The sequence below is a fragment of the Cervus canadensis genome, chromosome 27, assembly GCF_019320065.1.
Source record: "Cervus canadensis isolate Bull #8, Minnesota chromosome 27, ASM1932006v1, whole genome shotgun sequence".
NCBI lineage: Eukaryota > Metazoa > Chordata > Mammalia > Artiodactyla > Cervidae > Cervus > Cervus canadensis.
The window spans coordinates 6,667,858-6,692,050 of record NC_057412.1 but is presented as its reverse complement, the minus strand read 5'-3'; the positions used below and the strand labels follow the sequence as shown (position 1 = coordinate 6,692,050).

At 38.4% G+C, this 24,193-nt stretch overlaps 1 long non-coding RNA gene across 1 annotated transcript in view; it reads right to left on the bottom strand.

The window, feature by feature from the left end:
* Window positions 1–3,130: 3,130 nt before the first annotated feature.
* Window positions 3,131–24,193, bottom strand: part of LOC122428788 — a 52,652-nt gene continuing 31,589 nt past the window's right edge. Inside the window, exons 4-5 of the long non-coding RNA XR_006265818.1 lie at window positions 10,743–10,901; window positions 3,131–4,259 (exon numbers count right to left, since the gene is read on the bottom strand). This is a non-coding gene — a long non-coding RNA (uncharacterized LOC122428788). The remainder of the gene's footprint in view (window positions 4,260–10,742; window positions 10,902–24,193) is intronic.

Genomic DNA, 24,193 nt, shown 5'->3' with positions numbered 1-24,193 from the left:
CACAAGCCTCTTATGCTCACCCATCAGACGAAGACAGAATGGAAACCACAGTCACAAAAATCAACCAAACTGATCACATGGATCACAGCCTTGTCTAACTCAATGAAACTATGAGCCATGCCCTGTAGGGCCACCCAATTTGGACAGGTCATGGTGGAGAGTTCTGACAAAACGTGGTCCACTGGAAATGGCAAATCACTTCAGCATTCTTGCCTTGAGAGCCCCATGAACAGTCTGAAAAGGCAAAAAGATATGACACTGAAAGATGAACTCCCTAGGTGGGTAGGTGCCCAATATTCTACTGGTGAAGAGTGGAGAAATCACTCCAGAAGGAATTAAGAGGCTGAGTCAAAGTGGAAACAACACACCCAGGTGTGAATGTGTCTAGTGGTGAAAGTAAAGTCTGATGCTGTAAAGAACAATATTGCATAGGAACCTGGAATTTTAGGTCCATGAATCAAGGTAAACTGTAAGTGGTCAAACAGGAGATGGCAAGAGTGAATATACACGTTTTAGGAATCAGTGAACTAAAATGGACTGGAATGGATGAATTTAATTCAGATGACCATTATATCTACTCCTGTGGGCAAGAATCCCTTAGAAGAAATGGAGTAGCCCTCATAGTCAACAACAGTCCAAAATGCAGTACTTGTGTGCAATCTCAAAAATGACAGAATGAACTCTATTTGTTTCCAAGGCAAATCATTCAATATCACAGTAATTCAAGCCTATGCCCCAACCAGTAATGCTGAAGAAGCTGAAGTTGAACAGTTCTATGAAGACCTACAAGACCTTTTGGAACTAACACCCAAAAAAGATGTCCTTTTCATTATAGGGGACTGGAATGCAAAAGCAGGAAGTCAAGAAACACCTGGAGTAACAGGCAAATTTGGCCTTGGAGTACAAAATGAAGCAGGGCAAAGGCTAATAGAATGTGCTGGTCATAGCAAACACCCTCTTCCAACAACACAAGAGAAAACTCTACACATGGACATCACCAGATGGGAAACACCAAAATCAGACTGATTATATTCTTTGCAGGCAAAGATGGAGAAGCTCTATACGGTCAGCAAAAACAAGACCAGGAGCTGACTGTGGCTCAAATTACTTATTGTCAGATTAAATAAAAGAAAATAGGGAAAACCACTTGGCCATTCAGGTATGACCTAAATCAAATCCTTTACATTTAGAGAGTGGATGTGACAAATAGATTCAAGGGATTAGATCTGACAGACAGAGTACCTGAAGAACTGTGGATGGAGATTGGTAACACTGTACAGGAGGCAGTGATCAAGACCATCCCCAAGAAAAATACATGCAAAAAGGCAATATATTTGTCTCAGGAGGACATACAAATAGTTGAGGAGGGCAAGGGAGAAAAGGAAAGATATGCCCATCTGAATTCAGAGTTCCAAAGAATAGCAAGGAGAGATAAGAAAACTCTCTTAAGTGTTCAATGCAAAGAAATAGAGGACAACAATAGAATGGGAAAGACTAGAGATCTCTTCAAGAAAATAAGTGATACTAAGGGAACATTTCATGCAAAGATGAGTGCAATAAAGGACAGAAATGGTATGGACCTAAAAGAAGTAGAAGATATTAAGAAGAGGTGGCAGGAATACACAGATGAACTATACAAAAAAGTTCTTCATAACCCAGATAACCACAATGGTGTGGTCACTCACTTAGAGCCAGACATCCTGGAATGCAAAGCCAAGTGGGCCTTAGGAAGCATCCCTAGGAACAAAGCTAGTGGAGATGATGGAATTCCAGCTGAGCTATTTCAAATCCAACAGATGATGCTTTTAAAGTGCTGCACTCAATATGCTAGCAAATTTGGAACTCAGCAGTGGCCACAGGACTGAAAAATGTCAGTTTTCATTCCAAATCCAAAGAAAGACAATGTCAGAGAATGTTCATACTATCACACAGTTGCACCCATTTCACAAGCTAGCAGAGTAATACTCAAAATTCTCCAATCCAAGCTTCAACAGTACATGAACCGAGAACTTCCAGATGTTCAAGCTGGATTTAGAAAAGACAGAGAAAAAAGAGATCAAATTGCCAACATCTGTTGGAACACAGAAAAAGTAAGAGAATTTCAAAATAACAATATCTACTTCCACTTTATTGACTACGTTAAAGCCTTTGACTTGGATCACAACAAACATGGAAAATTCTTAAAGAGATGGGGATATCAGACCACTTTACCTGCCTCTTAAGAAGTCTGTATGTTGGTCAAGAAGCAAAAGCTAGAACCAAACATGGAACAACGGACTGGTTCCAAATTGGGAAAGGAGTATGCAAGGCTGTATATTGTCACCCTGTTTAACTTGTATGCGGAGTACATCATGCAAAATGCCAGGCTGGATGAAGCACAAGCTGGAAACAAAATTGCTGGGAGAAATATCAATAACCTCAGATATGCAGATGACACCACACTTATGGAAGAAAGCGAAGGAGAGCTAAAGAGGCTCTTGATCAAAGTGAAAGAGGAGAGTGAAAAAGTTGGCTTAAAACTCAAAATTCAGAAAACTAAGATCATGACATCTGGTCCCATCACTTCATGGCAAATAAATGGGGAAACTGGAAACAGTGAGAGACTTTATTTTGAGGGGCTCCAAAATCACTGCAGATGGTGACTGCAGCCATGAAATTAAAAGACACTTACTCCTTGGAAGGAAAGTTATGACCAACCTAGTCAACATATTAAAAAGCAGAGACATTACTTTGCCAATGAAGATCCATCTAGTCAAAGCTATGATTTTTCCAGTAGGCATGTATTGTATAGATGTGAGGGTTGGACTGTAAAGAAAGCTAGGCACTGAAGAATTGATGCTTTTGAACTGCAATGTTGGAGAAGGCTCTTGAGAGTCCCTTTGACTGCAAGGAGATCCAACCAGGCCATCCTAAAGGAAATCAGTCCTGGGTGTTCATTGGAAGGACTGATGCTGAAGCTGAAACTCCAGTACTTTGGCTACCTGATGGGAAGAACTGACTCATTTGAAAAGCCCCTGATGCTGGGAAAGATTGAAGGCAGAAGAGGGGACAACAGAGGATGAGATGGTTGGATGGCATCACCAACTCATTGGACATGGGTTTGAGTAAGCTCCAGGAGATGGTGATGGACAGGGAAGCCTGGTGTGCTGCAGTCCGTGGGGTCACAAAGAGTCAGAAATGACTGAGCAGCTGAACTGAACTGAATATGAAGTACATTCTGTCAGTTAGTTCAGTCCTTTGAACGAAATGCTGGTGTTTGAGATTTTAGCTTAGATTCATTCTTTTTTATTCAATTGTGATGTATTCTTTCTTTCCTCATGCCTAGTACCATATGAAATATCAATAATTCAAAGAACAATGATACAATACTGACTTTGTGACAATAGAAATTCAACTTCAACAGGAGGAAATAAACCCATTAACAAATAATCACAATCCAGTGTGTTTTCTATGTCACAATATAGGATTGATTTTTTTACATAAAACCTTGGTGTTCTCAAAATGATACCATCAAAATTCAGTCCTGAAAAATGAGAGAAAGTGAGGGATTAACCTTCGCCTCAGGGAAGCTTCAAGTGCAAAGTCAGGACTGATGGGGCAAATACAGTTTATTCAGGTGTTGGCTGGAAGATCCACAGCTGCAGCACAGAACAGATGAAGAACAGTCTCAGGAAACAAGGCTAGAAACACATTTTATAGTCCTCTTGTGAATGACTAAGAGGCCCTGAAAAAGTCACCCGTGACCCTTCACAAAATGCAGCTATTTTTCAACAGACTAATTTTTAAACCAATTACTTAAACATTTCTCAATAAAAGTGGGCAATATGAAGCTTTCCACCAAAATCATAACTATTTGTTGAAAAAATTACAATCTTATGACCACATACCCAGGTGAAGCTTAACACTACACTTGACAGAATCATAAACATTGCCTTTTGAAGTCACACACAGCTCTGATAGTTCATAATTATAAGGAAACTAAGCAGAAAAAAAAAAAACTAGGTCAGCAATGTAGGACACTAATCATCACATCCTATTCAGTCTGTTTTAGAGTTCTGGAGACTAATGCTTCCAGGATGTGAAACTAGAAGCTTGGCTTCTTTCTAATCTTAGTGGGAAAGTAAAGCAAAAATACATTCAAATCTTTGGAGCTAAAAATGGTGTGTAATTATTGGACCATTTCAGTAGATGTGGATGGTCTTCTATGTTCTGTCCCCATTGGTATAATAGCACACTTCAGTCCAGTATTCACAGACATTCTAGAAGAAAAGAAATGAATCTTATAAAAGCAAACAAACACGATGTGCTTCCTCCTACCCCTCTGCCCAATCTTCCTTCACCCATCCCAGTTTAAGGCAAAAGAGGATTCTATGGAAGTCTCTACCTGTTGACTGAAGAGCGATATTTATTTATTTATTTATTTTTACTTTTTATCTTTTTAAAGTATAATTGCTTTACAATGCTATGTTAGTTTCTGCTGTGCAACAATGTAAATCATCTACATGTTTATATATATGTATGTATATATATACCCCCTCCCTCTTGAACCTCCCTCTCACTGCCCCCATTCCACCTCTTTAGGTCATCACAGAGGAGCTGAGTTCTCTCTGATATACAACAGCTTCCCACTAGCTATCTGTTTTACCCATGGTATTGTATATATAATGTCAATGCCACTCTCTCAATTCATCCCACCCTCCCCTTCCACCTTATGTCTACATGTGAACCTTCATTGAAGTAAAGAAGAGATGTTATTCAAGGAAAGTGAGATTTTGAATCTCCATCTTCCAACATATGTTATCATTTTAACCTCTTTGCTTTTGTGACTGTGTGTTCCCAAAATGCCTACCATTTTTAATTATCTTGACCACCAGAGCCATATGCTATGCAAGTCTTATGCAACAGGGTGTTGAAACTTTTAGAATATTGTATTCATATATGAAAAAAATAATCACAGCATAAAAAATCAAACTACATGTTCTTGGATCATTTTGAGAGAATTTGCATTAACTCTGTATAATTTTTTTTCTTCTCTCTAAACGAATAATTACAGCTTGAATGTTATGTGCTAAAGTTCAGCAACAGGAAATATATTATTTTGGTGACACAATAACCTGCAAAGAACTTTTAAATGTTTTTCTTGAAATTTCTGAATTATTTTAGCCATCTGCTTTGCTCTCATACTGGAAAGCCTAAGACATATGAAATTATCAAGGACACTTATTTTTCTAATCCCATTTAAGAGTTAGCCATTCCTAGGACTGAAATTACTTCTTCCAATAGTATCACTATATTGAAAGCTTTAGTTTATGATTCAGTATCCTTATATAGTCAACATTTAAAACAGAAACGGATCACTTGGCAGTCTCACTAGTAGCAGCGTTAGTTGCTCGGTCATGTCTGACTCTTTACGACCCCATGGACTGTAGCCTACCAGGCTTCTTCCATGGGATTTTCCAGGCAAGAGTACTGGAGTGGGTTGCCATTTCCTTCTCCAGAGGATCATCCCCACCCAGGGATCAAACCCGGGTCTCCCACATTGTAGGCAGATGCTTTACCGTCTAAGCCACCAGGGAAGATGTGATATATATTCATAAATATGTGTAAATATACATATCAGTGTCAGTTCAGTCACTCAGCCATATCCAACTCTTTGTGACCCCATGAACCACAGCACGCCAGGCCTCCCTATTCATCACCAACTCCCAGAGTCCACCCAAACCCATGTCCATCGAGTCAGTGATGCCATCCAACTATCTCATCCTCTGTCGTCCCCTTCTCCTCCTGCCTTCAATCTTTCTCAGCATCAGGGTCTTTTCAAATGAGTCAGCTCTTCACATCAGGTGGCCAAAGTATTGGAGTTTCAGCTTCAACATCAGTCCTTCCAATGAACACCCAGGACTGATCTCCTTTAGGATGGACTGGTTGGATCTCCTTATAGTCCAAGGGACTCACAAGAGTCTTCTCCAACACCACAGTTCAAAAGCATCAATTCTTCGGTGCTCAACTTTCTTTATAGTCCAACTCTCACATCCATACATAACCACTAGAAAAACCATAGCCTTGACTAGATGGATCTTTGTTGACAAAGTGATGTTTCTGCTTTTTAATATGCTGTCTAGGTTGGTCATAACTTTCCTTCCAAGGAGTAAGCGTCTTTTAATTTCACGTCTGCAATCACCATCTGCAGTGACTTTGGAGCCCAGAAAAATAAAGTCAGCCACTGTCTCCACTGTTTCCCCATCTATTTGCTGTGAAGTGATGGGACTGGAGATCAGTCCTGGGTGTTCATTGGAAGGACTGATTTTGAAGCTGAAACTCCAATACTTTGGCCACCTCATGCAAAGAGTTGACGCATTGGAAAAGACCCTGATGCTGGGAAGGATTGGGGGCAGGAGGAGAAGGGGATGACAGAGGATGAGATGGTTGGATGGCATCACCGACTCGATGGACATGGGTTTGGGTAGACTCCGGGAGTTGGTGACGGACAGGGAGGCCTGGCATGCTGCAATACATGGAGTCACAAAAAGTCGGACATGACTGAGCGACTAAATTGAACTGAACTGAACTGATGGGACCGGATGCCATGAATGTTGAGCTTTAAGCCAACTTTTTCACTCTTCTCTTTCACTTTCATCAAGAGGCCTTTTAGTTCTTCTTCACTTTCTGCCATAAGGGTGGTGTCATCTGCATATCTGAGGTTATTGATATTTCTCCTGGCAATCTTAATTCCAGCTTGTGCTTCCTCCAGCCCAGGGTTTCTCATGATGTACTCTGCATATAAGTTAAATAAGCAGGGTGACAATATACAGCCTTGATGTACTCCTTTTCCCATTTGGAACCAGTCTGTTGTTCCAGGTCCAGTTCTAACTGTTGTTTCCTGATCTGCATACAAGTTTCTCAAGAGGCAGGTCAGGTGATCTGTTATTCCCACCTCTTTCAGAATTTTCCATAGTTTATTGTGATCCACACTGTCAAAGGCTTTGGCATAGTCAATAAAGCAGAAATATACATATATAAATAAATATTTGAAGAGGTACTGATGCAATGAATCTTGAGTTATCAAGATTAAAGAATAGGGAAGCACAAGAGGTTAAGCCCAACAACCTTGTTATTCTATCCTCCAACAGACATGTGCTGTATCTTAAGCAAAACTAAAATACTAAGAAGCCATTTTTTTTAATATTCCATATATAAATGAGCTCATTTTTCTTTCTTTGACTTATTTCACTTAGAAAAATGCCTTCACCTTTTATCCATATTGTTGTAAATGGTAGACTTTCTTTTTTTATTGTTGAGTAATATTCATATATGTGCATTCATATATATATATACATATATATATGTATATATATATGCATGTATATCTCATCTTTATCCATTCTTCTATCAATGGACATAGAGTGATTTCATGTCTTGGCTGTTGTAAATAATTCTGCAGTGAACATGAAGGTGCACATATCTCTTCAAAATAGTAATTTCATTCCTTTTTAATATAAACCTATAGACAGGATTGCTGTACCATATGATAGTTCTATTTTTTAATTTCTTGAGAAAACTTCATACTGTTTTCCATAATGATGGTACCAATTTACATTCCTCTAACAATGCACAAGGATTTCCTTTTCTCCACATCTTTGCCAGTACTTCAGTTCAGCTCAGTCACTCAGTCATGTCTAACTCTTTGCAAACCCATGGACTGCAGCACTCTAGGCTTCCCTGTCCATCACCAACTCCCAGAGTTTGCTCAGACTCATGGCCATCAAGTTGGTGATGCCATCCAATCATCTCATTCTTCTCCTTCTGCCTTCAATCTTTCCCAGCATCAGGGTATGTTCCAATGAGTCAATTCAAGTACTGGAGTTTCAGCTTCAGCATCAGTCCTTCCAATGAATACTCAGGACTGTTTTCCTTTACAGTTGACTGGTTAGATCTCCTTGCAGTCCAAGGTACTCTCAAAAGTCTTCTCCAACACCACAGTTCAAAAGCATCAATTCTTCAGCACTCAGCTTTCATTATAGTCCAACTCTCACATCCATACATGACTACTGGGAAAACTCTAACTTTGACTAGATGGACCTTTGTCAGCAAAATAATGTCTCTGATTTTTAATATGCTCTCTAGGCTTTTCTTCCAAGGAGCAAGCATCTTTTAATTTCATGGCTGCAGTCACCATCTGCAGTGATTTTGGAGCCCCAAAAAATAAAGTCTGTCACTATTTCCATTGTTTCCTATTTGCCATGAAGTGATGGTACTAGATACCATGATCTGAGTTTTCTGAATGTTTAGTTTTAAGCCAACTTTTTCACTCTCCTCTTTCACTTTTATCAAGAGGATCTTTAGTTCCTCTTCACTTTCTGCCATAAGATAGTGTCATCTGCATATTGATATTTCTCAGGCAATCTTGATCCAGCTTATGCTTCATCCAACCCAGCATTTCACAGTACTCTGTATAGAAGTTAAACAAGAAGGATGACAATATATAGCCTTGACGTACTCCTTTTCCTATTTGGAACCAGTCTGTTGTTCCATGTCCAGTTCTAACTGTTGCTTCCTGACCTGCATACAGATTTCTCAGGAGGCAGGTAAGGTGGTCTGGTATTTCCATCTCTTTAAGAATTTTCCACAGTTCATTGTTGCCAGTACTTATCTCTTGTATCTTTATGACAAATTTAACAGGTGTGAGGTGATATCTCATTGTGATTTTGGTTTCTATTTCCCTGATAATTTTTGATATTGAACATTTTTTCATATACCTGTTGGTCGCTTGTATCCCTACTTCAGGAAAAAAGTCTATTTGGGTCCTCTGCATTTTTTTACCAGATTTTTTTTTTAATTTGTTGTTATTGAGTTATATGAGTTCCCTGTATATGTTAGATATTAACCACATATCTTATATATGGCTTTAAATACCTCTTCCCACTGAATAGATTGCCTGTTATTTTGTTATTTATTTTCTATGAAAAAAACCTTTTAGTTTGATGTTATACTACTTATTTATTTTTGCTTTTATTGATTCTGCTTTTGGTGTCATATCCAAAGAATCATTGCCAAGACCAATGTCAAGGAGGTTTTTCCCACTGTTTTCTTCTAGGAATTTAACAATTCAGGTCTTACATTTAAGTATTTAATTCATTTCAAGTTAATTTTTGTAGATGTTATAAGCTACAGATCCATTGTTTTGTTTGTGAATATCCAAGTTTCCTAACACCATTTATTGGAAAGATGACATTTTCTTCTTTGAGTATTCTTGGCTCCTTTGATGAATATTAATTGATCATATATGTGTCGGTTTATTTCTGTGCTCTGGATTCTGTTGCCCTGTAATGCAATGTAATCTGTTCTTTTGGTCTTTTTTTATGTCAGTATCATACTGTTTTGATTACTATAGCTTTTCAGTAGAGTTTGAAATCAGGAAGTATGATGCCTATAGCTTTGTTCTTTCCTAAGGTTGCTTTGACTATTTGGGGTCTTTTGTGGTTCCATATGAATTTAGTATTGTTTTTTCCTATTTCTGTGAAAAACTGCCATTGGAATTTTGATAGGGATTGCATTGAATCTATAGATAACTTTGTGTTGTGTGGACATTTTAATAATGTTAATTCTTCTGATCAACAAATACAGTATCTTCCTACTCAATTGTGTTTTCTTCAGTTTCTTTCATCAGTGTCTGTAGTTTTCAATGTACAGACTTTTTATCTCCTTGGTTAAACTTATTCCTAAGTATTTCATTGTTTCTGATGCTATTGTAAATGGAATTGTTTTCTTTATTTCTCTTTTAGCATTAGTGTATAAAAATGCAACTAATTGCACCTGATTGTTTTGCACACTGATTTTATATTCTACAACTTTACTTATTTATTAGGTCTAATAGTGTTTTGTTGGAGCTTTAGGATTTTCCCTATATCTAACTGTCATCTGCAAGCAGAGATAGTTTTACTTCTTTTCTTATCTTCATGTCTTTTCTTTCTTTTTCTTATCTAACTGCCCTAAGACATTCAGTACTATATTGAATAGGAGTGATTATAGTGGACATGTTTGTCTTATTTCTGATTTTAGAGGAAAAGCTTTTAGATTTTCATGGTTGAGTTCAAAGTTAGCAGCATATTCCTTTTCTACCCAATTTGTCAACAGCTTTCTCATGAAAGAGTACTGACTTTTGTCAAATGCTTTATATGCATCTATCAAAAGGATCATATATTTTATCCTTCATTCTATTAAAGTGGTATATCACATTTTTATTTCCATATATTGAACCATCTTTGCATCATAGAGATAAAACTCATGACGATGGTGCATGATAATTTAATGTGCTGTTAAATTTTGTTTGCTAGAATTTTATTGAGAATTTTTACATCTATCTTCATCATGGGTATTGACCTGTAGGTTTATTTTCTTGTTGTATCCATATCTGGTTTTCATATAACTACAATACTGGCCTTGTAAAATCAGTTTTGAAGTGCTTTCTTCTCTCTTAACTTTTCAGAAAATTTGAGAGTCATTGGCATTAATCCTTCTTTAATGTTAAGTCTGGCTTAAAAAAAAAAAAAAGCTTTCTTAATGAAAAAAAAAAATCAAAGAACAATCTCTTTGATCTTTATGTTAAAGTCTTTTTTAATATCTTTTTATTTTAAACTCATGTAAAGAATTCTTTCTTTTGTATCTATTTACTCATAGTTTTAGTGTGGCTGCCCTCTGATACCCTCTCGCAACACCTACCATCTTACTTGGGATTCTCTTACCTTGGACGTGGGGTATCTCTTCATGGCTGCTCCAGCAAAGCACAGCCGCTGCTCCTTATGTTGGAAGAGGGGTATCTTCTTATGGCCGCCCCTCCTGACTTTGAACATGGAGAGTACACGTGGAGAGTATATGCAGAGTACATCATGAGAAAAGCTGGGCTGGAAGAAGCACAAACTGGAATCAAGATTGCCGGGAGAAATATCAATAACCTCAGATATGCAGATGACACCACCCTTATGGCAGAAAGTGAAGAGGAACTAAAAAGCCTCTTGAGGAAAATGAAAGAGGAGAGTGAAAAAGTTGGCTTAAAGCTCAACATTCAGAAAACTAGGATCATGGCATCTGGTCCCATCACCTCATGGGAAATAGATGGGGAAACAGTGGCTGACTTTATTTTCCTGAGTTCCAAAATCACTGCAGATGGTGACTGCAGCCATGAAGATGCTTACTCCTTGGAAAGAAAGTTATGACCAACCTTGATAGCATATTAAAAAGCAGAGACATTACTTTGCCAACAAAGGTCCATCTAGTCAAGGCTATGGTTTTTCCAGTGGTCATGTATGGATGTGAGAGTTGGACTGTGAAGAAAGCTGAGTGCCGAAAAATTGCTGCTTTTGAACTGTGGTGTTGGAGAAGACTCTTGAGAGTCCCTTGGACTGCAAGGAGATCCAACCAGTCCATCCTGAAAGAGATAAGTCCTGGGTGTTCACTGGAAGGACTGATGCTGAAGCTGAAACTCCAATACTTTGGCCACCTCTTGCAAAGAGCTGACTCATTGGAAAAGACCCTGATGCTGGGAGGGATTTGGGGGCAGGAGGAGAAGGGGAAGACAGAGGATGAGATGGCTGGATGGCATTACCGACTCGATGGGCATGAGTTTGAGTAAACTCTGGGAGTTGGTGATGGACAGGGAGGCCTGGCATGCTGTGATTCATGGGGTCGCAAAGAGTGGACAAGACTGAGCAACTGAACTGAACTGACCATAGTTTAAAAATATCATATATGGGGAGGAGCCAAGTTGGCGGAGGAGTAGGACGGGGAGACCACTTTCTCTCCTACAAATTCATCAAAAGAATATCTGAACGCAGAGCAAACTTCACCAAACAACTTCTGATCGCTAGCTGAGGTCATCAGGCACCCAGAAAAGCAGCCCATTGTCTTCGATAGGAGGTAGGACAAAATATAAAAGACAAAAAGTGAGACAAAAGATCTAAGGACGGAGATCCGTCCCGGGAAGCGGGTCTTTAGAGGACGTTTCCAGACACCAGGAAACCCTTGCACTGTCGGGCCTGGGGGAAGTGTTTGAATCTAGGAGGGCAACCTGACTGGGAGGGAAACAATAAGTAAAATTTAGGCACAGATTACGTGCCTAAAAGCAACTCTCAGCAGAAAAGTGCCCCAGACACCCGCATCCACCACCAGCAAGTGGGGCAGCACGGAGAGGAGCGGGCGGCATTGTTTGGGGCAGGGTCCGGGCCTGAGTGCCCTGAGGACAATCGGAGGGAGCTTTTGTGAGTTGCCAACTTGAACTGTGGGAGAGCAGGGAAGAAAGAGAAAATTAACCGGCCCGAACTCGCTGCCGGCCGTTCGCAGAATAAAGGGACCGAGAAAGTCCAGAGAAGAGCTCGCAGACTGCGGACAGGCCCAGACCCGCCGGAGGCGGGAGCAGGTCGCAGCGAGACACAGGGCGCAGGCACCCGACCGCGCGGGCGGGGACTGGGGCTGAGGACGCGGAGGGCAGAAGGCGCACGCACCCGACTGGCTCCGGCAGAAACTGAGATTGGGACCGCGGAAGGGAGTGGGCGCGCAGCACCCGGGGAAAGTGCGCCTGTCAAGCTCCTAGCTGCCTGGACCACTCTGACGGGGAAGGCACAAGAGCGGACGCAGCCTTTTGTTCCGCGCTTTTGTGGAACACCCGAGGGCTGGAGCTGCGCGCAGCATGCAGCGCGCTCCATATAGAGCAGCCGGGAGCCCGAGCAGCGCAGACGGAGAAAGCAGCGCCAGCCCCTCCCCGGCAGCGCCAGCCCCTCCCCGCAGCGCGACAGAACTAGCTACCTGAATAAGAGTCCACCTCCGCCCGCCTGTGTCAGGGCGGAAATGAGGCTCTGAAGAAACCGGCAAACAGAAGCCAAATAAACAAAGGGAACTGCTTCAGAAGGGACCGGTGCAACAGATTAAAATCCCTAAGTGTAAGCTGGAACGAAGAGATATCTGAAACTGAGCCGAACCGACACTGACCTCAACAGCTCCAGAGAAATTCCTAGATATATTTTTACTTTTTTTTTTTATAAGAAAAAAAAAAATTTTTTTTTAATTTTTTCTCTTTTATTTTCCTTTAAAATTCCCTATTACTCCCCCATCACTCCTTAACTTTCATTTTCATAGATTTTTACGATTTTTTTTAAATTAGGGAAAAATCTTTTTTTTTCTCCTTTTTCTCTTCTATTTTCTATTTTTCTTTTTCTCTTATTTCTTTTAAAGTCCTCTAGTACTCCTCTACTACTCCTTAATTTTCATTTTCAATACACTATAACCTTACCAAAAAAAAGAGAGAAGCCCTATTTTTTAAACTGAACTTCATATATATTTAAAAAAAAATTTTTGTGTGTGTTTTGGTTTTTGTTTTTAATATAGTATTTTTAAGAGTCTAATCTCTACTCTAGATTTTTAATTTTTGTTTTTCAATATATGATATAAATTGTGAACATTTAAGAATCCAATATTCAGCTCCCATTTTTATTCAGGAGTGTGTTGATTATTCTCTCCCAATCTTGACTCTGTTTTCTACCTCAGAACACCTCTATTTCCTCCTTTCCCCTTTTCTTCCCAATCCAATTCTGTGAATCTTGGTGGGTGTCTGGGGTACGGAGAACATTCTGGGAACAGACAACTGCGTAGATCTGTCTCTCTCCTCTTGAGTCCCCCTTTTTCTCCTCCTGCTCAACACTATCTCCCTCCTCCCTCCCCTCTTCTTCATGTAACTCTGTGAACCTCTCTGGGTGTCCCTAACGGGGGAGAATCTTTTCGCCATTAACCTAGAAGTTTTATTATCAGTGCTGTGTAGTTGGAGAAGTCCTGAGACTACAGGAAGAATGAAACTGAAATCCAGAGGCAGGAGACTTAAGCCCAAAACCTGAGAACATCAGAAAACTCCTGACTACATGGAACTTTAAGTAATAAGTGACCGTCCAAAAGCCTCCATACCTACACTGAAACCAACCACCACCCAAGAGCCAATAAGTTTTAGAGCAAGACATACCAAGCAAATTCTCCAGCAACGCAGGAACATAGCCCTAAACGTCAACATACAGGCTGCCCAAGGTGACACCTAACACATAGACCCATCTCAAAACTCATTACTGAGCACTCCATTGCTCTCCAGAGAGAAGAAATCAAGTTCCACACACCAGAACACCGACTTAAACTTTCCTAACCAGGAAACATTGACAAGCCAATTGTCTAACCCCACCCACTGGGAAAAACCTCCACAATAAAAAGGAACCACAGACCTCCAGAATACAAAAAGCCCAGTCCAGACACAGCAATCTAAACAAGATGAAAAGGCAGAGAAATACCCAACAGATAAAGGAACATGAAAAATGCCCACCAAGTCAAGCAAAAGAGGAGGAGATAGGGAATCTACCTGAAAAAGAATTTAGAATAATGATAATAAAAATGATCCAAAATCTTGAAAACAAAATGGAGTTACAGATAAATAGCCTGGAGACAAAGATTGAAAAGATGCAAGAAATGTTTAATAAAGACCTAGAAGAAATAAAAGAGTCATTAAAAATGAATAATGCATAAACACTCTGGAGGAACCAAGATAGAATAACGGAGACAGAAGATAGATAAGTGAGGTAGAAGATAAAATGGTGGAAATAAAATGAAACAGAGGGAAAAAAGAAAAAAGGATCAAAAGAAATGAGGACAACCTCAGGGACCTCTGGCACAATGTGAAACGCCCCAACATTCGAATCATAGGAATCCCAGAAGAAGAAGACAAAAAGAAGAAACAACAAATAACACACAAAGGGATTCCCATAAGGATAACAGCTGATCTATCAATAGAAACCCTCCAGGCCAGAAGGGAATGGCAAGACATACTGAAAGTAATGAAAGAGAATAACCTACAACCTAGATTACTGTACCCAGCAAGGATCTCATTCAGATATGAAGGAGAATTCAAAAGCTTTACAGATAAGCAAAAGCTGAGAGAATTTAGCACCACCAAACCAGCTCTTCAACAAATGCTAAAGGATCTTCTCTAGACAGGAAATGTAGAAAGGTTGTATAAACGTGAACCCAAAAACAACAAAGTAAATGGCTACGGGACCACACCTATCAATAATTACCCTAAATGTAAATGGGTTGAATGCCCCAACCAAAAGACAAAGATTGGCTGAATGGATACAAAAACAAGACCCCTATATATGCTGTCTACAAGAGACCCACTTCAAAGCAAGAGACACATACAGACTAAAAGTGAAGGGCTGGAAAAAAATATTTCACGCAAACGGAGACCAAAAGAAAGCAGGAGTCGCAATACTCATATCAGATAAAATAGACTTTCAAACAAAGGATGTGAAAAGAGACAAAGAAGGACACTACATAATGATCAAAGGATCAATCCAAAAAGATATAACAATTATAAGTATATATGCACCCAACATAGGAGCACCGCAATATGTACGGCAAACACTAACGAGTAGTAAAGAGAAAATAATAGTAACACAGTATAGTGGGAGACTTTAATACCCCACTTCCACAACTATGGATAGATCAACTAAACAGAAAATTAACAAGGAAACACAAACTTTAAATGACACAATGGACCAGCTAGACCTAATTGATATCTATAGGACATTTCACCCCAAAACAATCAACTTCACCTTTTTCTCAAGTGCACACGGAACCTTCTCCAAAATAGATCACATCCTGGGCCATAAATCTGGTCTTGGAAAATTCAAAAAAAATTGAAATCATTCCAGTCATCTTTTCTGACCACAGTGCAGTAAGATTAGATCTCAATTACAGAAAAAAAATTGTTAAAAATTCAAACATATGGAGGCTAAATAACACGCTTCTGAATAACCAACAAATCATAGAAGAAATCAAAAAAGAAATCAAAATATGCATAGAAATGAATGAAAATGAAAACACAACAACCCAAAACCTATGGGACACTGTAAAAGCAGTGCTAAGGGGAAGGTTCATAGCATTACAGGCTTACATCAAGAAACAAGAAAAAAGCCAAATAAATAACCTAACTCTACACCTAAAGCAATTAGAGAAGGAAGAAATGAAGAACCCCAGGATTAGTAGAAGGAAAGAAATCTTAAAAATTAGGGCAGAAATAAATGCAAAAGAAACTAAAGAGACCACAGCAAAAATCAACAAAGCTAAAAGCTGGTTTTTTGAAAAAATAAACAAAATTGACAAACCATTAGCAAGACTCATTAAGAAACAAAGAGAGAAGAACCAAATTAACAAAATTAGAAATGAAAATGGAGAGATCACAACAGACAACACTGAAATACAAAGGATCATAAGAGACTACTACCAGCAGCTCTATGCCAATAAAATGGACAACTTGGATGAAATGGACAAAATCTTAGAAAAGTATAACCTTCCAAAACTGAACCAGGAAGAAATAGAAGATCTTAACAGACCCATCACAAGCAAGGAAACGAAACTTAATCAAAAAATCTCCAGCAAACAAAAGCAAGACCAGATGGTTCACAGCCTGAATCTTCTCACCAGAATAAATTTTTAGAGAAGAGCTCTACACCCTATCTTACTCAAACCTTCCCAGAATTTGAAGATAAGGTAAGCTCCTCCAAAATATTTCTAGAGGCAACCATTCACCCTAATCCAAAAACCAGACAAAGAGCCACCAAAAAAGAAAAACTAAGGGGCCATTATCACTGCATGAACATAGATGCAAAAAATCCTTAAAACAAAATTCTAGCAAACAGAATCCAACAACATATTAAAAAATCATACACCATGACCAAGTGGGCTTTATCCCAGGAATGCAAGGATTCTTTAATATCCACAAATCAATCAATGTAATACACCACATTAACAAATTGAAAGATAAAAACCATATGATTATCTCAATAGATGCAGAGAAAGCCTTGACAAAATTCAACACTCATTTATGATTAAAACTCTCCAAAAAGCAGGAATAGAAGGAACATACCTCAACATAATAAAAGCTATATATGACAAACCCACAGCAAGCATCACCCTCAATGGTGAAAAATTGAAGGCATTTCCCCTGAAATCAGAACAAGACAAGGGTGCCCACTCTCACCACTACTATTCAACATAGTGTTGGAAGTTTTGGCCACAGCAATCAGAGCAGAAAAAGAAGTAAAAGGAATCCAGATAGGAAAAGAAGAAGTGAAACTCTCACTGTTTTGCAGATGACATGCAATCCTTACATAGAAAACCTAAAGACTACCAGGAAAATTACTAGATGCTAAATCCAGAATATAGTAAAGTTTGCAGGATATTTAAAATAACACAAGAAATCCTTGCATCCTTATTACTAAAATGAAAAAACAGAAAGAGAAATTAAGGAAACAATACCATTCACCATTGCAACAAAAAGAATAAGATACTTAGGAGTATATCTACCTAAAGAAACAAAAGACCTATACATAGAAAACTATAAAACACCGATGAAAGAAATCAAAGAGGACACAAACAGATGGAGAAACATACCGTGTTCATGGATTGGAAGAATCAATATTGTCAAAATGGCTATTCTACCCAAAGCAATCTATAGATTCAATGCAATCCTGATCAAGCTACCAACGGTATTTTTCACAGAACTAGACCAAAGAATTTCACAATTTGTATGGAAATACAAAAAACCTCGAATAGCCAAAGTAATCTTGAGAAAGAAGAATGGAACTGGAGGAATCAACCTGCCTGACTTCAGACTCTACTACAAAGCCACAGTCATCAAGACAGGATGGTACTGGCACAAAGACAGAAATATAGATCAATGGAACAGAATAGAAAGCCCAGAGATAAATCCACGAACCTATGGACACCTTATCTTTGACAAAGGAGGCAAGGATATACAATGGAAAAAAGACAACCTCTTTAACAAGGGGTGCTGGGATAACTGGTCAACCACTTGTAAAAGAATGAAACTAGAACACTTTCTAACACCATACACAAAAATAAACTCAAAATGGACTAAAGATCTAAATGTCAGACCAGAAACTATAAAACTCCTAGAGGAGAACATAGGCAAAACACTCTCCGACATAAATCACAGCAAGATCCTCTATGACCCACCTCCCAGAATATTGGAAATAAAAGCAAAACTAAACAAATGGGACCTAATGAAACTTAAAAGCTTTTGCACTACAAAGGAAACTATAAGTAAGGTGAAAAGACAGCCCTCAGATTGGGAGAAAATAATAGCAAATGAAGAAACAGACAAAGGATTAATCTCAAAAATATACAAGCAACTCCTGCAGCTCAATTCCAGAAAAATAAATGACCCAATCAAAAAATGGGCCAGAGAACTAAACAGACATTTCTCCAAAGAAGACATACAGATGGCTAACAAACACATGAAAAGGTGCTCAACATCACTCATTATTAGAGAAATGCAAATCAAAACCACAATGAGGTACCATTACACGCCAGTCAGGATGGCTGCTATCCAAAAGTCTACAAGCAATAAATGCTGGAGAGGGTGTGGAGAAAAGGGAACCCTCTTACACTGTTGGTGGGAATGCAAACTAGTACAGCCACTATGGAGAACAGTGTGGAGATTCCTTAAAAAACTGGAAATAGAACTGCCATATGACCCAGCAATCCCACTCCTGGGCATACACACTGAGGAAACCAGATCTGAAAGAGACACGTGCACCCCAATGTTCATCGCAGCACTGTTTATAATAGCCAGGACATGGAAGCAACCTAGATGCCCATCAGCAGATGAATGGATAAGGAAGCTGTGGTACATATACACCATGGAATATTACTCAGCCATTAAAAAGAATTCATTTGAATCAGTCCTAATGAGATGGATGAAACTGGAGCCCATTATACAGAGTGAAGTAAGCCAGAAAGATAAAGAACATTACAGCATACTAACACATATATATGGAATTTAGAAAGATGGTAATGATAACCCTATATGCAAAACAGAAAAAGAGACACAGAAATACAGAACAGACTTTTGAACTCTGTGGGAGAATGTGAGGGTGGGATGTTTCAAAAGAACAGCATGTATACTATCGATGGTGAAACAGATCACCAGCCCAGGTGGGATGCATGAGACAAGTGCTCGGGCCTGGTGCACTGGGAAGACCCAGAGGAATCGGGTGGAGAGGGAGGTGGGAGGGGGGATGGGGATGGGGAATACGTGTAAATCTATGGCTGATTCATATCAATGTATGACAAAAAAAATAAAAAATAAAAAAAAAAAGAAAAAGCATGCTGTATGCTATAAGAATCCCACAGAAAACAAAATCACACATAAAAATAAAAATAAAAAATGTATTTATAAGCCATTACTTACACAATATGATTTGTGATAAAAATGTCAAACAAAAAACATTAAATAAGACAGAGGTACTTGTGTGTGCTGTTCTCAGCCTATCAGTAGGTTATTTCTATATTTCTCAGAAATAGACAAATGAGTTAATAATCAAAAGTAAATAAACAATAAAGTGGATTTAAATAATAATTTTTTTTTTGCATCAGATGGACAGGTAAAGTACATTATAGTCAAATTTTGAAGACCCAGTCACAGAGACTGTTGAATAAAAATCATGGACAAATAGGAAAGCAACAAGGATATATTGTATAGCACAGGAAATTATAGTCATTATGTTATAATAACTTTTAGTGGAGTATAATCTGTAAAAATACTGAATCACTAAGCTGTACATCTGAAACTAATATTGTAAGTCAACTTATATTTTAATAAAAATGGGTAATTTAAAAGAAAATCTCTAGAAAATGTTAATACACAAAAATAAGAGAACCTGTATATTTAATCATCAGGTGATAAAATAAACCTCAAAAATGTCCCATGGCCTACCTGTTGTTCAGTCGCTAAGTCATGTCCGATTCTTTGCAACCCTATGGATTGCAGCATGCCAGGCTTCCCAGTCCTCCCTCCCTGGCTTAATAATGGGACATTTTAAAACATTTTAATTAAACATTTTAAAACATTCTACATAACTCTTGGGTATAAAGATGAAAATGCAACTGAGATGGCAAACTATTTTGAAATGATTGCTTGTATACTCAGTGAGTTAAAGCCAAACCAAAACTCAGATAAAGCAATTTATCACCACAATTTATTTATTAGAAAACAAAGGTAGTAAAACATACCTTACATATTTTATAGAGGAAAAACCAGAAAATAATGCCATAAACATAATATTTCTTAAGAGCTTACTATGTGCTAACCACATTTCTAAGTCATTTGCATATAAATAAATTGATACAGCAAAATGATTTTAAAGAGGTTGGCAATTACTATATTTATTTCATAAATAAGAAGTTGAAGCATGAGAATCTTAAATAAATTGTGTAAGGTCACCGTGATAGCAAGTTGGGGAAGTTGGCAATGACTCTAATCCAGGATAGATAAAATAGGAAAAATAAACCAGGCTGCATCATTCCATTCTGAAGATTGTCTTCTGAAAGGATCAACTCAAGCAACTGAACTTATAGTCTGATTAAGTAGAAAAATTTTAAAATGCAAAAATACATATTAGAAATATAAAAAGGTAAAATTGCAGATACCTTCCCTGGTGGCTCAGATGGTAAAGAATCTGCCTGCAATGCGGGACATGGGGTAGAGTTTAAAAACTTTACAAGAATACTACACACAACTTTATAGTAATATGCTTTATAATCTGGTTGATATATAAATGGGTAGATAAAATGAAATTTAAAACTGTCTCAGAAAGAGATTTGTAAAGTCATTTTACAGATTTTATAAGTCTACAGAGACTAATATTTATAGAAGAAATTGAAGGTATTCAAGGATTACCTTTGAAAGCAAGTAGCCCACATTTTGGGAGGAGTATAATCATTTATTCCGTAAATATTGTGTTCAGAGTAACACAGCCCCTCGATGGAATGCCATGATTCTATCAGCAAAGATAAATTGGAGATTCTTTCTTAGTGTTTTTGGGTCCAACTGACCCCTAGCCCTTAATTTTATGGCTGCTCCGTAGAATTCAAAGAATCTTAACCTTTTTTTGTGGGATGAACTGCATTATCAGTCTAGTGAATTCTTTGTATCTTTCTTAGAAAAAAATGTTTTAAAATGCGTGCAATCACCCAAACAAATACATATGATCATAATACATAGGCTTACAAAGAAAACCAATTATATCTAAAAGTTTTCTAGCTACAGGGTCCTTGGAGGGGAAACAAATTAAGAATCCTGTGAAGGTCTTGTCATCACGCTATTTTCATTTTAATTTTATGATATTTAAATTCCAATGGATCTTTAGTGTGGCCCAAGAATCACACATTTCCACAATCCATTCACCCTCCCTCCCTCCTAGATGACTGTTATCAACTTCTCTACTCACCTCAAATCTCCAGTGCCTCCTTCTAATCCTCACTCTCAGCAGTGGAAAATTCCTTCTCCCTCCTCTCTCTCTCTGTTTTTTTTTTTTTTTTAAAGTGAACAGTTAGAAGATAATATTCTTAAGGTTTTACTACTACATCTAGTTCTTCTGTGCCCATATACTTTACCTGTTTTGTGCTCAGTCAAATTGTGTCTGACTATTTGCAGCCCCAATGGACTGTAGCCTGCCAGGCTCCTCTGTTCATGGGACTTTCCAGGCAAGAATATTGGAGTGGGTTGCCATTTTCTGCTCCAGGGAATCTTCCCAATCCAGGAACTGAACCCATGTCTCCTGTGTTTCCTGCATTGGCAGGCAGATTCTTTAACACTGTGCCACCAGGGAAGCCTATTATCCTGTTATTAAAGAATTTTCTTTTGTCCAACAATAAACTTTAAAATAAGTATATTTATATTATTTTAATAGCTATTTACATTTAGTCTAATTAATATAGATTCTACCAATATTTTTGTTACCACCTCTACTGTTATGAAATATCTAGGTCAAAACATGCTTTATAGGGAAATTGGCATTTGAGCAAGACTCTGGAAAAAGTAAAATTGGGGATGAGATGATTTCAGGATAAAAAAATTTCAAAGCTGATATTTAGTAATTATGAATTCAATATGCATATGTGTTCAGTTGTGTCCAACTCCTTGCAACCCTATGGACTATAACCTACCAGTCTCCTCTGTCCATGGGATTTCTCAGGCAGGAATATTGGAGTGGGTTGCATTTCCTCCTCCAGGGGAACTTCCCTATCCAGGGGTCGAACCAACATCTCCTGTGTCTCCTGCCTTGGCAGGCAAATTCTTTACCTTGGGGGCAGTTTTTTAAAAAATACAATGCATAGTTTTTTAATGAAATACATGATACAGTACATATTTTAAACTCTCAGAATTTTGAATCTGTTTCTAGCATTTTGATAATTGTTTTAGAAAATTGTGAATAGCCTACAATAATGATTCAAAAAGAATAGTTTAAATACCTATAGGCTCCCTGAAACACCTTCTAAAAAGTCTGCAAAGTCAAGCTCTTTTTATGATACACTAAGATGTTTTTCCCACTCCAGTGTTCTTGCCTTGAGAATCCCAGGTCTGGGGGAGCCTGGTGGGCTGACGTCTATGGGGTCGCACAGAGTTGGACGCGACTGAAGTGGCTTAGCAGCAGCAGCAGCAGCAACATGTTTTTGGCTTTCTATTTTTTTTTTTTTAATTTTTTAATTTTTTTATTAGTTGGAGGCTAATTACTTCACATTTCAGTGGGTATTGTCATACATTGATATGAATCAGCCATAGATTTACACGTATTCCCCATCCCCATCCCCCCTCCCACCTCCCTCTCCACCCGATTCCTCTGGGTCTTCCCAGTGCACCAGGCCCGAGCACTTGTCTCATGCATCCCACCTGGGCTGGTGATCTGTTTCACCATCGATAGTATACATGCTGTTCTTTTGAAACATCCCACCCTCACCTTCTCCCACAGAGTTCAAAAGTCTGTTCTGTATTTCTGTGTCTCTTTTTCTGTTTTGCATATAGGGTTAGCGTTACCATCTTTCTAAATTCCATATATATGTGTTAGTATGCTGTAATGTTCTTTATCTTTCTGGCTTACTTCACTCTGTATAAGGGGCTCCAGTTTCATCCATCTCATTAGGACTGATTCAAATGAATTCTTTTTAACGGCTGAGTAATATTCCATGGTGTATATGTACCACAGCTTCCTTATCCATTCATCTGCTGATGGGCATCTAGGTTGCTTCCATGTCCTGGCTATTATAAACAGTGCTGCGATGAACATTGGGGTGCACGTGTCTCTTTCAGATCTGGTTTCCTCAGTGTGTATGCCCAGAAGTGGGATTGCTGGGTCATATGGCAGTTCTATTTCCAGTTTTTTAAGAAATCTCCAAACTGTTTTCCATAGCGGCTGTACTAGTTTGCATTCCCACCAACAGTGTAAGAGGGTTCCCTTTTCTCCACACCCTCTCCAGCATTTATTGCTTGTAGACTTTTGGATAGCAGCCATCCTGACTGGCGTGTAATGGTACCTCATTGTGGTTTTGATTTGCATTTCTCTAATAATGAGTGATGTTGAGCATCTTTTCATGTGTTTGTTAGCCATCTGTATGTCTTCTTTGGAGAAATGTCTGTTTAGTTCTTTGGGCCATTTTTTGATTGGGTCATTTATTTTTCTGGAATTGAGCTTCAGGAGTTGCTTGTATATTTTTGAGATTAATCCTTTGTCTGTTTCTTCATTTGTTATTATTTTCTCCCAATCTGAGGGCTGTCTTTTCACCTTGCTTATAGTTTCCTTTGTTGTGCAAAAGCTTTTAAGTTTCATTAGGTCCCATTTGTTTATTTTTGCTTTTATTTCCAATATTCTGGAGGTGGGTCATAGAGGATCCTGCTATGATTTATGTCGGAGAGTGTTTTGCCTATGTTCTCCTCTAGGAGTTGTATAGTTTCGGGTCTTACATTTAGATCTTTAATCCATTTTGAGTTTATTTTTGTGTATGGTGTTAGAAAGTGTTCTAGTTTCATTCTTTTACAAGTGGTTGACCAGTTTTCCCAGCACCACTTGTTAAAGAGGTTGTCTTTTTTCCACCGTATATCCTTGCCTCCTTTGTTGAAGATAAGGTGTCCATAGGTTCGTGGATTTATCTCTGGGCTTTCTATTCTGTTCCATTGATCTATATTTCTGTCTTTGTGCAAGTACCATACTGTCTTGATGACTGTGGCTTTGTAGTAGAGTCTGAAGTCAGGCAGGTTGATTCCTCCAGTTCCATCCTTCTTTCTCAAGATTATTTTGGCTATTCGAGGTTT